The following is a 12,027-nucleotide window of genomic DNA, read 5'->3' as shown; positions in this document are numbered from 1 at the left end:
TGCCACACATTAAAAATCCAGTCAACAGTTATTAGACACTCAAGTTGCTTCTGCGTCTCAGCTATTGTAAATAATGCTGCAGTAAACATGGATGTTCAAATGTCTCAGACAATGAAACAGAATAGGGAATCTAGAAACAACCCCAAAACCTATAGACAGCTCATTTTTTATATCATTTCCTTTTAAAATCACCAATCACAATTGTTAAGCATTTTTATCGAATTAGAATGAGTGATGAAAAGATATAACTGCCAGCTTTGTGCAGTGGCAGTATTGTAGCCAATGAGGTTTATCCGAGGCGCGATTATTGCTAATTGAAAAGATATAACTGGAGGCAGCACTCTATGGATGGCCTTACACCTGAAAGAAAACCCCAGGAATGGGGAATTCCTATTCCTATAGCGAAATATTTAAATAAGCGTTTGTACAGTAATTTACATATAATTTCCACACTCCTCACTTTTTCTTAACTACTAAACAACTGGTCTTAATCTGATGGGTCCTACAGATGTTACCTATGATCTAGTAAATCTGTTCTCTCTCTCTCTGACTGTATCTCCTGATCACACCATGGGCTTCAAAATTTTCAATTCTTTTAAACCAGTTTTTTCCAACTTCTTTTATTTTTAAAGTTTATTTCTGCAGCAAGAGAGGGGAAAATGGCAATTATATATCATTTTATTTCTGCTGTCTCTGCATTTTTTATTTATTTATTTTAAGTTATTATTATTATCATAATCTTCTTTATATTACATTGGGTTGCTGTCTCTGCATTTTCATTTTCTACAAAAAAAGTTCAAATCCTACCATAAATATGACATTAATTATTATCTTGGCCCACAACAGAAAGCTACTTGAATCCTTTTCTGTGTACTAATGTATTGGTTTTCTATTGCTGTTACCAAATTATCCCAAATCCTGAGTTTCAAATAACATCTATGAATTAGCTACTGAGTATTAAAATGAATTTAGATGAAATAAAATTTAAACTAATTTGAAGTTCTTAAAAATAACTACTGAAATATTTTTAATACCTGCACTATGAACAAAGCATGCCACAGATAACTGCAATGAAGCATAAACTGTTACATTATTTAAACTAAAAGTTATCTTTAAATACCTGATTTCCAATAAGTTGATATATTAATAATCGTATTTAACCTGTATTATTCTCAAACTGTATGATAGTGGAAAAGAAGTATCTCATAATGTTTTGTGTGTGTGCATGTGTGTGTGTGTGTGTGTGTGTGTAAGTTATTTACTATTTTAGGGCTAGAATTTCTTTTTTCAAAGAGACAAAAGACAAAGTTAAGAGAAACCATGTAGATTTTATTGAATTAACATTAAACATCTGGCACATTGAAATTAAATCTTAATATCCTGGGTAGGAATATAGGCCCAAGTGAAAGATTCCAGATGTTCAGATATAATGTAGAAATCTATATTTGGAGAAGAGTAAAAAAAGATAGCTTTCTAATTTACCTTAAAACAGCAAGTAGATTTTTAAAGAATCTCAAACATCACCAAATAAAACGTTATATAACATTCAGATTTTAACACTGCAGACAAAACAGCAGGAGATATCTAAATATAAATCTGCATGTAGAGAACTACTGATGAGACCATCTATGAGAAAAATGAGTAACTGTTCTATAATTTCCATATAATAACTGCGAGACAATTAGATACTTATATATTATGGTAAAATAGATCTTACTGACAGGACAGGTTTTTTTTTTTTTAAAGTTTTCAGGATATGTTTTATGAACAAGTTGGATTGTTAAAGTTTTTTTTAGTTTACTTATTTTTTCCATGAAAGTTACAGAGAAAGAGAGAGAGAGTGAAAAAGACAACCACCTTCAACAGAATTTCACAGTACAATCTCTCCCAGCCTTTTCAGCCAGCCAGGATCATGGAATCTAGTGTCCAGTGGAACATAGAAGTTGATTAGGGAACCAAACTTGCAACCTTTCATATGAGTCCATCTTCATTTGGGTAGCATATTAATGCTGCACCACTTAGCTGGTCCAAAATAGTTTTAGTATTTAATGGTTTAATTTATAATATTTTGCATGGTATATTATGAATGGTATAAGATAATTGATATACTTTATTGTGGAAAGGGACAGTGGATTTGCCATAGGGTATATGCCCTTACCAGAGAGATAGAGAGAGGAAAAGTGAGAAATCACCCCTCAAGGTGGATGACCACAAAGCAATCCCTCCTCCTCCATTCTCTTCTAGAGATTTTGGGCATGCACACACATGCGCCCGGCATGATATTTAAGCTTCTGGGTCCAGGACTTGAATGTGATCAGCCATGTGGGGGTCCAGAGTTGTAATCACCACACCACCAGCTGGCCCCCTGGTAGTTGATATACTTCTAATATCTCTCAGAGATATGTAAAGTATGTTGTATTTACTCCCATATTCGAGGCACTTTTAACCTATATATTCTAGATTAATATTTCTTTTGGCATATGTTATTTAGAGTTGTGTTATTAAATTTCTGTCATGAAGCTTTTCTCTAAATGCTATACTGCTCAGTTTAGAATTTTCATTTATTTTATGATTTAGAATTCTTTCCTGAAATTTCCATCAATGTATTTTTTTCCCTTTAAATCGTAAACATAATTCTTGCAGCTGTTTAAAAATAGTTGTCTGCTAATTTGACTTTTTGGCTATCAGTATATTTGCTTACTTCCTCCCTGTTGTTAAATATTTCTGCATGTCACAAGTCCAGTAACAACAACATATGCTAAACATTGAGCAATCTATATTTTTGGGAACCAGCATCATGTGATTCTACTTTTAAAGATTATTGAGTTTTATTCTGATAGACAGTGAAAATACATGCAGAGTTATCTTAATTCTTTCAAGATTTTCAAAAAAACTTTGTTAGGACTGGTATAAAGTAGTACCTAAGAACTACTCCTGAGGTGTGACCTTTCCAAGGTTTTAATTTTATAATAGAAATTTCATCAGTCCACATTAGCTGATCAAAACTCAGAAATCTCTGAGTACTGAGTGACCTTGGTGTTATCTATTCAGGTTATAATTTCTAAACAGCTGTTTTCTGCCAGGCATTTCAGTCATAGCTTGCATATGTACAACTTATTTTTTAACTGGAGACTGGAAGTTCTGTCTAGGGAGATATTTGAAGCTCCTTCTCTGTATAGCCTCTTTCTTTGAGGTGCTCTGCTTCACAAATCTCATAATGTCAACAGAACTGAATTTCAGTCATTGTGATGTGCTTGGAGTTCAAACACTTATGTGAGGTTCCAGAAATGCTTTAAGACAGATAGCTGTGTTGCTCTCGGGTCTTAAACGGTCATTTTTCTTCTTTTGGGAATCATAGTCATGTGTTGTTTGCTGTACAACACCTACAATTTGTATTACATTTTTTCATACGGTATGTTCATCTTTGTAGTTATTTATGGTGCCAGGGCTAATCCAGTGTTAGTTACTTTGTGATTGTTTCAATGCAAGTCAAATAACAAGAAAATATTTTAAAGTAATTAGTATTTTTATAATTTTACTGTTTAGGAAATTAAGATCCTAAGTAAATCAGTAGAGTTTTTTTTAAGTTTTTGTCATAGGGCCCATGTGCTCGCTGGAGAGAGTGAGAGAGAAGAGAGAGTGAAAAATGAAAAATTACGCCTCAGAGGGGATGGCCATGCTGCAGTCATTTCACCTCCATTCTCCTAGTGTGATTTTAGGGATGCACACATGCCCAGCATGGTTTCCAAGCCACCAGGTCCAAGACTGTAATTGCAGTTGGACACATGGGAGTTTAGCCTGTAACCACTAAGTCATCTGTTAGCCCCAGTAGATTTTATTATCTTTATACTTAAAATAATTCAGTATAAACACTGTGATATATGCATATAAAAAGAATAAATAAACTTTAATGTACAACCAAGAGTGTTTTTTTTTTTTAATCATGATTTTGGTTTCTTGAGTATTTAGTAGTTCAGAGACAAATGTTTAATTCACACCCTCAAACTGGCAAAACCATAGTGAATTGAGATGAGGAATAATAAAAATAAGATTCAATTTGCGAAATGGGTAGGGCTTAAGATTGATGTTTGATTAGCGTTTTAGTCCGTTCTCTATTGTCGACAACTGAATACCACATTCTGGGGAATTTATAAAGAACAAAAGTTTGTTTAGCTTATGGTTTAGGAGATCTGGAGTCAAGGGACTGTATCTGCTGAGAATCTTCTGGTGGTGGGGAGGTGGGGACTCCCTGCAGAATCCCAAGTTGGTGGAGGGCATCACAGAGAAAGAGGGCAAGCCCTTATGTGTCTGTGTCTCTGTTTCTGCTCTGTCTGATGCCTTGCCCCTGTAAACCCACCAATATTCGAACATGGGGGCCTCGTGTTGATAACATTATCTAATCATAATCACCTCCAAAAGATCCCATGTATCAATACCATACTGAATTAAGTTTTCACCCTGTTTGTACCACTGTAATGGCTCACCCATTTTTTTTTTAATTACCAGAGAGTGTGTGTGCTTGAGAAAGAGTGGGTGAGAGACAGAAAGCATCTCCCAATGGTTATGATCACACCACAATCCCTTCTCCACCATTTCTTCACCCTGTCAAGATTTGGATAACACACACATACACACACACACATGTCCAGTATGTGCTTCATGTTGCTAAGGCCGAGATTCATACTGTGGTCAACCATGGGGGTTCTGGTTCTCTGTGTATAGCACTTAACATGCCGCACTATGAAGCTGACCTTCATAAAATGAATTTGGGGAGGGGTACTTTCTAACCACAGCAATATAAAAGATGACAAACACATCTTTACCTTTGTTGTACCAATTGCAAAGATTCAGTAAACCTGTACCCAGATGCCTTCAGCTTAGCACTCTTGATTTAGAAATAGGTTGTCGATATGGGAATCAACGTTCAAATTTAAATGAACTAAAACTGAATAAGATTAATTTTTTTCAGTCATTTGAAGTGGTATGTGGCTCATAGGTTGTACAGTAGATACACAGAACATTTTCACCCCAGATCATTCTCCTGGATAGTCCTGGTTTAGAATTCCATTTGGTCCTTAAACCTCCACCTTTAAAGAATACTCTCTTACCTGGTAAGATCACAAAGTTCACTGATAGTGCTTTCAGTATATTGTTATACATTCTGAGAAATGAACTTTTAACAAACAATCGTCAGAATAATTAAAAGGACGAGAATGGGAACTTTATAAGTAATTAAGGAGAGCTTTTATGATAATCCTTTGCCTGTTGAATAAATTCCATTTGAGACTTGCTTCCATGTTCATAAATGACACATTAGTGTGCTTGTGAAGAAATTATGTAGCTCCAACTAACATATTGTTTTAAAAAATCACTAATGTTCACCTCAAAAACCTGACTTGTGAACAACAGATTTGTTTACATCAGTTCACAATTGGTCAGAGTACAAATCACTGAAGAGTGGTTGGTAGAAATGAAAGTTTATTGTCACTGAATCCCCTTGGGCACCAATAAGTAACATCAAATCAACTAGTACTCTAAATTTAAAAAAATAAATAGAAAGCGCACTATGAAAAAAGTAGCTTCAAGAAAGATTCTCATCTTTTTCTGATCCCCTTCCATCCACTTTGCAGATCCCAACCAATACAAATCCTGTGATATAACAGGGATCTTATCCCTGGTTTTTCTAACTACAATCCACAAACTTTTAAATAGTTCTTTATGCAGCAGATACCCAAAAGAACATGACCAAGGAGGTTGAAACTCACCATACAACCTAAGTAAAGAACCTCTGAATTAAAAAAAAAAAAATCCACAGTTTTAGTCACTGTATCTGTCAGATTCACCATCTTTAAGAACCTCTGAATTAAAAAAAAAAAAAAAATCCACAGTTTTAGTCACAGGATCTGACAGATTCACCATCTTTCAAGAAAAACTTGGTTTACTTTTTTGCTATGGACCAGATACTGCTTGTTTGTGGGCTCTGCCAGACTGAGAGGAAACAAGACAGTGGTTGTGTTTGCATAAATTCATTGAGATTTTTCAAAATAATTTTTGTACAGTAATACAGTGGTCACAGGAGAATTGGGGAATTGTGTCCCTTGTGATTGTCTCCAATTATCACCAATGCTACCTGAAATAGTGCGACAGAATGGCCAGAGTCTTCCTTTTTTTTTCTTTTTCTTCTTCTTCTTTCCTTCTTCTTCTTATTTCTTCTTTAGTCTTCTTATATTTGTTGTTGTTGTTTGTTTGTTTTTGCTAGAACGAGAGAGAGTCAAGAGCACCCCCTCCATGGAGAATGGCAATGGCACAATACCTTGGAGGATTCTTCTTTTGAAACCTAATCAAGTAAAGTTATACTGAGGAAAACAGAAGTATGAAACATCCATTTGTCTCATTTATTTTACAGATCAAATGTAGATTTATTCTTCCAGCAAACATCATGCTTCCAGAGACACTACAAAAGCAAAAACACACACATGATGTAGAATTTTACAGAAATACATGTTTACTCTATAGCTTCGATACACTCTAGAAAATGCTCCTAGAGCCTAGTTTTGATAGAGAATTCATGTTTGTGTGTCTGTTGCTTGTTTAGAAGCATTCTCCTGAGACAATACATTTCCCTGGTTGAATATTTGGGGTAAGAACAATTTTTTTCTAATGATATTGTTACTTTTCTGGGCTAGGAATGTATCATCAGTGATTTTTAAATCCTAGCTATTTAATATAATACCTACGTATTTCTCATTTCTTTTTCTTCCTTCCTTCCTTCCTTTCTTTCTTTCTCCTTTTCTTTTTTCTTTGCGTATGTATATTCCAGGAGACATTGTTTTGAGGTAGATATTAATTTACTTGCAAGGCCAGTTCAAATATTGAGTGATAGTGTTTAGAGACATTTGGAACTCTAAGTTTATGAACTGTTAAACAATTTCTCAAATCTGTTACATAAAATGTGGTTCAATAGAGCATTGAAATCATGACTGTTTTTGATAAAATTTTGATGAAAAAGCCTTTCTTCCTTTATATAAATGAAGATCTATTGTTTCCAACATCTTTTTATAAAAACCTTGACTATATTGGAAGTTCTTATGGATGTATTATATTGCTTTATAATAAATAAAAATAGTATTGTAAGATATGCAGTACTTATGGGGAAACCAACGTGGATAGAGAAAATCTCGTTATCGAGGAATTTTGTATGCAAATTCAATTTTAGTTTTTTGAATTCATTGTGATGAATTAAAAACGTGCATATAAATTTTCAGAGCTATTCAAGCATGGCCTGCAAAGTAGAAAACAAGCTTTTAATTAAAAATTCAATAAGTGGTAAATGAAGAGCTCAAAATTGTAGTTGACTGATACTTTTCTTCCATTTATATTCTCTGTCAGAAGTAAAAATGAATAAGTATATCAAGTGAATTGGTGGAAAGAAAAAATTAATATCAGAATTCATAAAATAGAGAAGTAATTTTTACATATATATATTTGCTTGCTTGGTTTTTATTGATTAATTCTACAGTTGATAACTATGAGTATGATAATATGGAAAGTTATACAAAAACCATCTTTAAAGAAAAACTTGGTTTACTTTTTTGCTATGGACCAGATACTGCTTGTTTGTGGGCTCTGCCAGACTGAGAAGAAACAAGACAGTGGTTGTGTTTGCATAAATTCATTGAGATTTTTCAAAATAATTTTTGTACAGTAATACAGTGGTCACAGGAGAATTGGGGAATTGTGTCCCTTGTGATTGTCTCCAATTATCACCAATGCTACCTGAAATAGTGCGACAGAATGGCCAGAGTCTTCCTTTTTTTTTCTTTTTCTTCTTCTTCTTTCCTTCTTCTTCTTATTTCTTCTTTAGTCTTCTTATATTTGTTGTTGTTGTTTGTTTGTTTTTGCTAGAACGAGAGAGAGTCAAGAGCACCCCCTCCATGGAGAATGGCAATGGCACAATACCTTGGAGGATTCTTCTTTTGAAACCTAATCAAGTAAAGTTATACTGAGGAAAACAGAAGTATGAAACATCCATTTGTCTCATTTATTTTACAGATCAAATGTAGATTTATTCTTCCAGCAAACATCATGCTTCCAGAGACACTACAAAAGCAAAAACACACACATGATGTAGAATTTTACAGAAATACATGTTTACTCTATAGCTTCGATACACTCTAGAAAATGCTCCTAGAGCCTAGTTTTGATAGAGAATTCATGTTTGTGTGTCTGTTGCTTGTTTAGAAGCATTCTCCTGAGACAATACATTTCCCTGGTTGAATATTTGGGGTAAGAACAATTTTTTTCTAATGATATTGTTACTTTTCTGGGCTAGGAATGTATCATCAGTGATTTTTAAATCCTAGCTATTTAATATAATACCTACGTATTTCTCATTTCTTTTTCTTCCTTCCTTCCTTCCTTTCTTTCTTTCTCCTTTTCTTTTTTCTTTGCGTATGTATATTCCAGGAGACATTGTTTTGAGGTAGATATTAATTTACTTGCAAGGCCAGTTCAAATATTGAGTGATAGTGTTTAGAGACATTTGGAACTCTAAGTTTATGAACTGTTAAACAATTTCTCAAATCTGTTACATAAAATGTGGTTCAATAGAGCATTGAAATCATGACTGTTTTTGATAAAATTTTGATGAAAAAGCCTTTCTTCCTTTATATAAATGAAGATCTATTGTTTCCAACATCTTTTTATAAAAACCTTGACTATATTGGAAGTTCTTATGGATGTATTATATTGCTTTATAATAAATAAAAATAGTATTGTAAGATATGCAGTACTTATGGGGAAACCAACGTGGATAGAGAAAATCTCGTTATCGAGGAATTTTGTATGCAAATTCAATTTTAGTTTTTTGAATTCATTGTGATGAATTAAAAACGTGCATATAAATTTTCAGAGCTATTCAAGCATGGCCTGCAAAGTAGAAAACAAGCTTTTAATTAAAAATTCAATAAGTGGTAAATGAAGAGCTCAAAATTGTAGTTGACTGATACTTTTCTTCCATTTATATTCTCTGTCAGAAGTAAAAATGAATAAGTATATCAAGTGAATTGGTGGAAAGAAAAAATTAATATCAGAATTCATAAAATAGAGAAGTAATTTTTACATATATATATTTGCTTGCTTGGTTTTTATTGATTAATTCTACAGTTGATAACTATGAGTATGATAATATGGAAAGTTATACAAAAAGATAAGTGATTTATGATAAAATATGTTTACCTTTATACTGTTTTAAAATTAAGAAAGATTAGAAAAACAAGAATAAATTGTTCTAGGGAAATTAAGACCATTCTATTCATGAGGAGAGTAAAGAAACTGAGATACTGCTTAGTGTCTAGGGAATCTGTTTATAAACATGTTGAAATTGCCAGTGCAGGTTGTATGATCATGAAGCATGAAGATTGCAAACAAGTAAATATAAAAGGAATGATCTCATTTAAATAGAAAACAATGTGTAAATTATAATGAAATAGGGCCGTCATGCAGGGTGTAGGACATGTCTAGAGCCTCTGTTTTATAATGCTTACAAGGCATTATTGCATACATGAGTGGAGAAGGATTAGAAGCCAATGGTGTGTCCTTGGCTTGCAGACTTTTTCTCATGCCTGGGCAGTACACTGCGCCCCCTGTACTCAGTTCCAACCTTTCATCAATTCCCAGAAAACACATTATAAGTTCAGTAAAGCAGCACTCAGGCTCCCTGATTTGGAAACATGGCTGTAAAATATTATTTTATTTCCTCCTTTGTTTCCTTATAAAGGGAGTCTACTTCTAGACTTACAGATTTGTTGCATTATCTATATTTATATTAGTATAAGTGCAATAATCAGGGTCTTGGTAAGAATTCTATATTGAAAAGAAGGAATGGAAGAGTTTAAAGACCTGAAGATGTGTTCAAATGTGGGTAGGGTAAAGGAAAAATACAAAAGTATGGAAAAGAACTTGAAGTCTAGCAGGAATAAGAATTTCCCAGGACAGTACACAGCAAAGAAGTTACATTGCTGAACTCACACATGGCCAACTGTGGTTCAAGTCCTGGACCTGGTGACTTGAAAATCACTGTGCACTTGTGCATGCATGCTTGAGTTCCCCGGAGGATAATGAAAGAGAAGGACTTGCAGCATGGCCATTCCCTCTGGGGGAAGATTTCTCAGTTCCCTTTTATAGCCTTTGTCTCTCTCCAGTGGGTGCACACACCCTAAAGCCAAACACACACACACACACACACACACACACACACAAAAACAAAAACAAAACACTTTAAAAAAAGAAAAGAAAAAAGAAGGAAACTCTTAAACTCTTATCACCCTTAAAATTCAGTGGACATGCAGAGGGAGCTGGTAGAACTAAACAAAACCCATTCCTGTAGAAGATGACTTCTTGGTCATAATTATAAACTTTGGCAAAGAAATGCAAACTCTGGCTTGTAAGAAGAAAGGCATAAATACTCCTCTTCCTATCATTGTAACTCTTGTCACTATCTGCTACTGTTTGAAACTAACTGCAAGGGAGAAGGTACGTGAGTCCTAGCTAACACAGTATATAGAAATCAAATGTCAAGGGCACAGAGCAGAAGATGATCTGGGAGAAAACAAAAGGATACTCAGCACAGTCTACTGATTTGTCTCAAAGCATAAACTCTTGTTTTGTGTTTTCATTAGAAACTTTTTATCCGAATCGCAATGAAATATTTGCAGAAGAATAGAACAATAGGGCCAGCAGGTGGTTGACTATGGTTCAGGTCCCAGACCTGGCAGCTTCAAATTTTACCAGGCACATGTGTGTGGGACCCAAAATCCCCTAGAAAAGTGGAGGAGAAGGGGTTGTAGTGGGGTTATCCCCTCAGGAAGGTGATTTCTCACTTTCCCTCACTGTCTCTCTCCTCCCCAATGAGCACATGAGCCATTTGGGAAAAAACAATTAGAAAAAAAATATAATTATGGAAGAGAATAAAGTGATCATTACAAACCCAAATATGCTGGTCAAAAAGATGAGTGTTCTAAAGGAATAGAGTTATGTTAAGTGGAAATTGATAATAAAAAATAAATGAGGTTAGGGAACCAGCAGTTAGAGTAATGGCTATGTCGCTGGACTCCCACGTAGTCGACCGCGGTTCGTGTCCCGGACCCGGTGGCTTAAAACTCACGCCGGGCGCGTGTGTGTGCGTGCCCAAGATCCCGAGAGGAGAATGGAGGAGAAGGGATTGAGGTGTGACCATCCCCCCTGGGGGGTGATTTCTCACTTTCTGTCTCTAATGTCTCTCTCTGTCTGTCTGGCGAGCGCACGCGCCCTATAGTGAAAATCTCTCCAAAAAAAAAAAAGTGTAGGAAAAAAAATAAATGAGGTTAGTACCAATCTCACACTATATTAACAAAAATTAAATTCAAAAGCAGTTTAGAAGATGCAAGGATGAATCAATAAAACTTCCAGGTAGAATAAAATATAAGGAAAAAAATAGCTTTATGATCCCAGGAAAAACAAATAATTCTCAATCATAACAAAAACAAGTAGATATAAAGAAAATATTTGATTAAATGGACTCCATTACAATTAAAAATCCTTATAGTCAGAAGTACCACCAGCCTAAAAAATAAAGCCATAGTGTAGAAAATAAAATCATGTTATTTCTGATAAGAACAATTTCAAGACCTTAAAAAGTTACTGGGAACCAGCAGTTAGCGTAATGGCTATGTCGCTGGACTCCCACGTAGTCGACTGCGGTTTGCATCCCGGACCCGGTGACTTAAAACTCACGCCGGGCGTGTGTGCGTGCATGCCCAAGATCCCGAGAGGAGAATGGAGGAGAAGGGATTGCGGCGTGACCATCCCCTTGGGGGATGAGTTCTCGCTTTCTGTCTGTCTGGCGAGTGCATGCGCCCTATAGTGGAAAAAAAAAAAAAAGTTACTAAAAATCACAAATAAGGAACCAGCAGATGGCATCATGGCTATCATGGCTATGTCGCTGGATTCCCATGTAGTCGCACACAGTTCGAGTCCCAGACCCAGTGA

The 12,027-nt window shown here is 34.9% G+C and overlaps 1 pseudogene; it reads left to right on the top strand.

Moving 5' to 3' along the window:
- The first annotated feature begins 253 nt into the window (after nucleotides 1–253).
- LOC114005373 (uncharacterized) lies at nucleotides 254–429 on the top strand (annotated as a pseudogene).
- Nucleotides 430–12,027: the final 11,598 nt, after the last annotated feature.

This window comes from Tupaia chinensis, unplaced genomic scaffold (genome assembly GCF_000334495.1).
Source record: "Tupaia chinensis unplaced genomic scaffold, TupChi_1.0 Scaffold143696_1, whole genome shotgun sequence".
In the NCBI taxonomy this organism is placed as follows: Eukaryota; Metazoa; Chordata; class Mammalia; order Scandentia; family Tupaiidae; genus Tupaia; species Tupaia belangeri.
The sequence above is the reverse complement of the archived record's forward strand: the minus strand, read 5'-3'. Positions and strand labels throughout refer to the sequence as shown.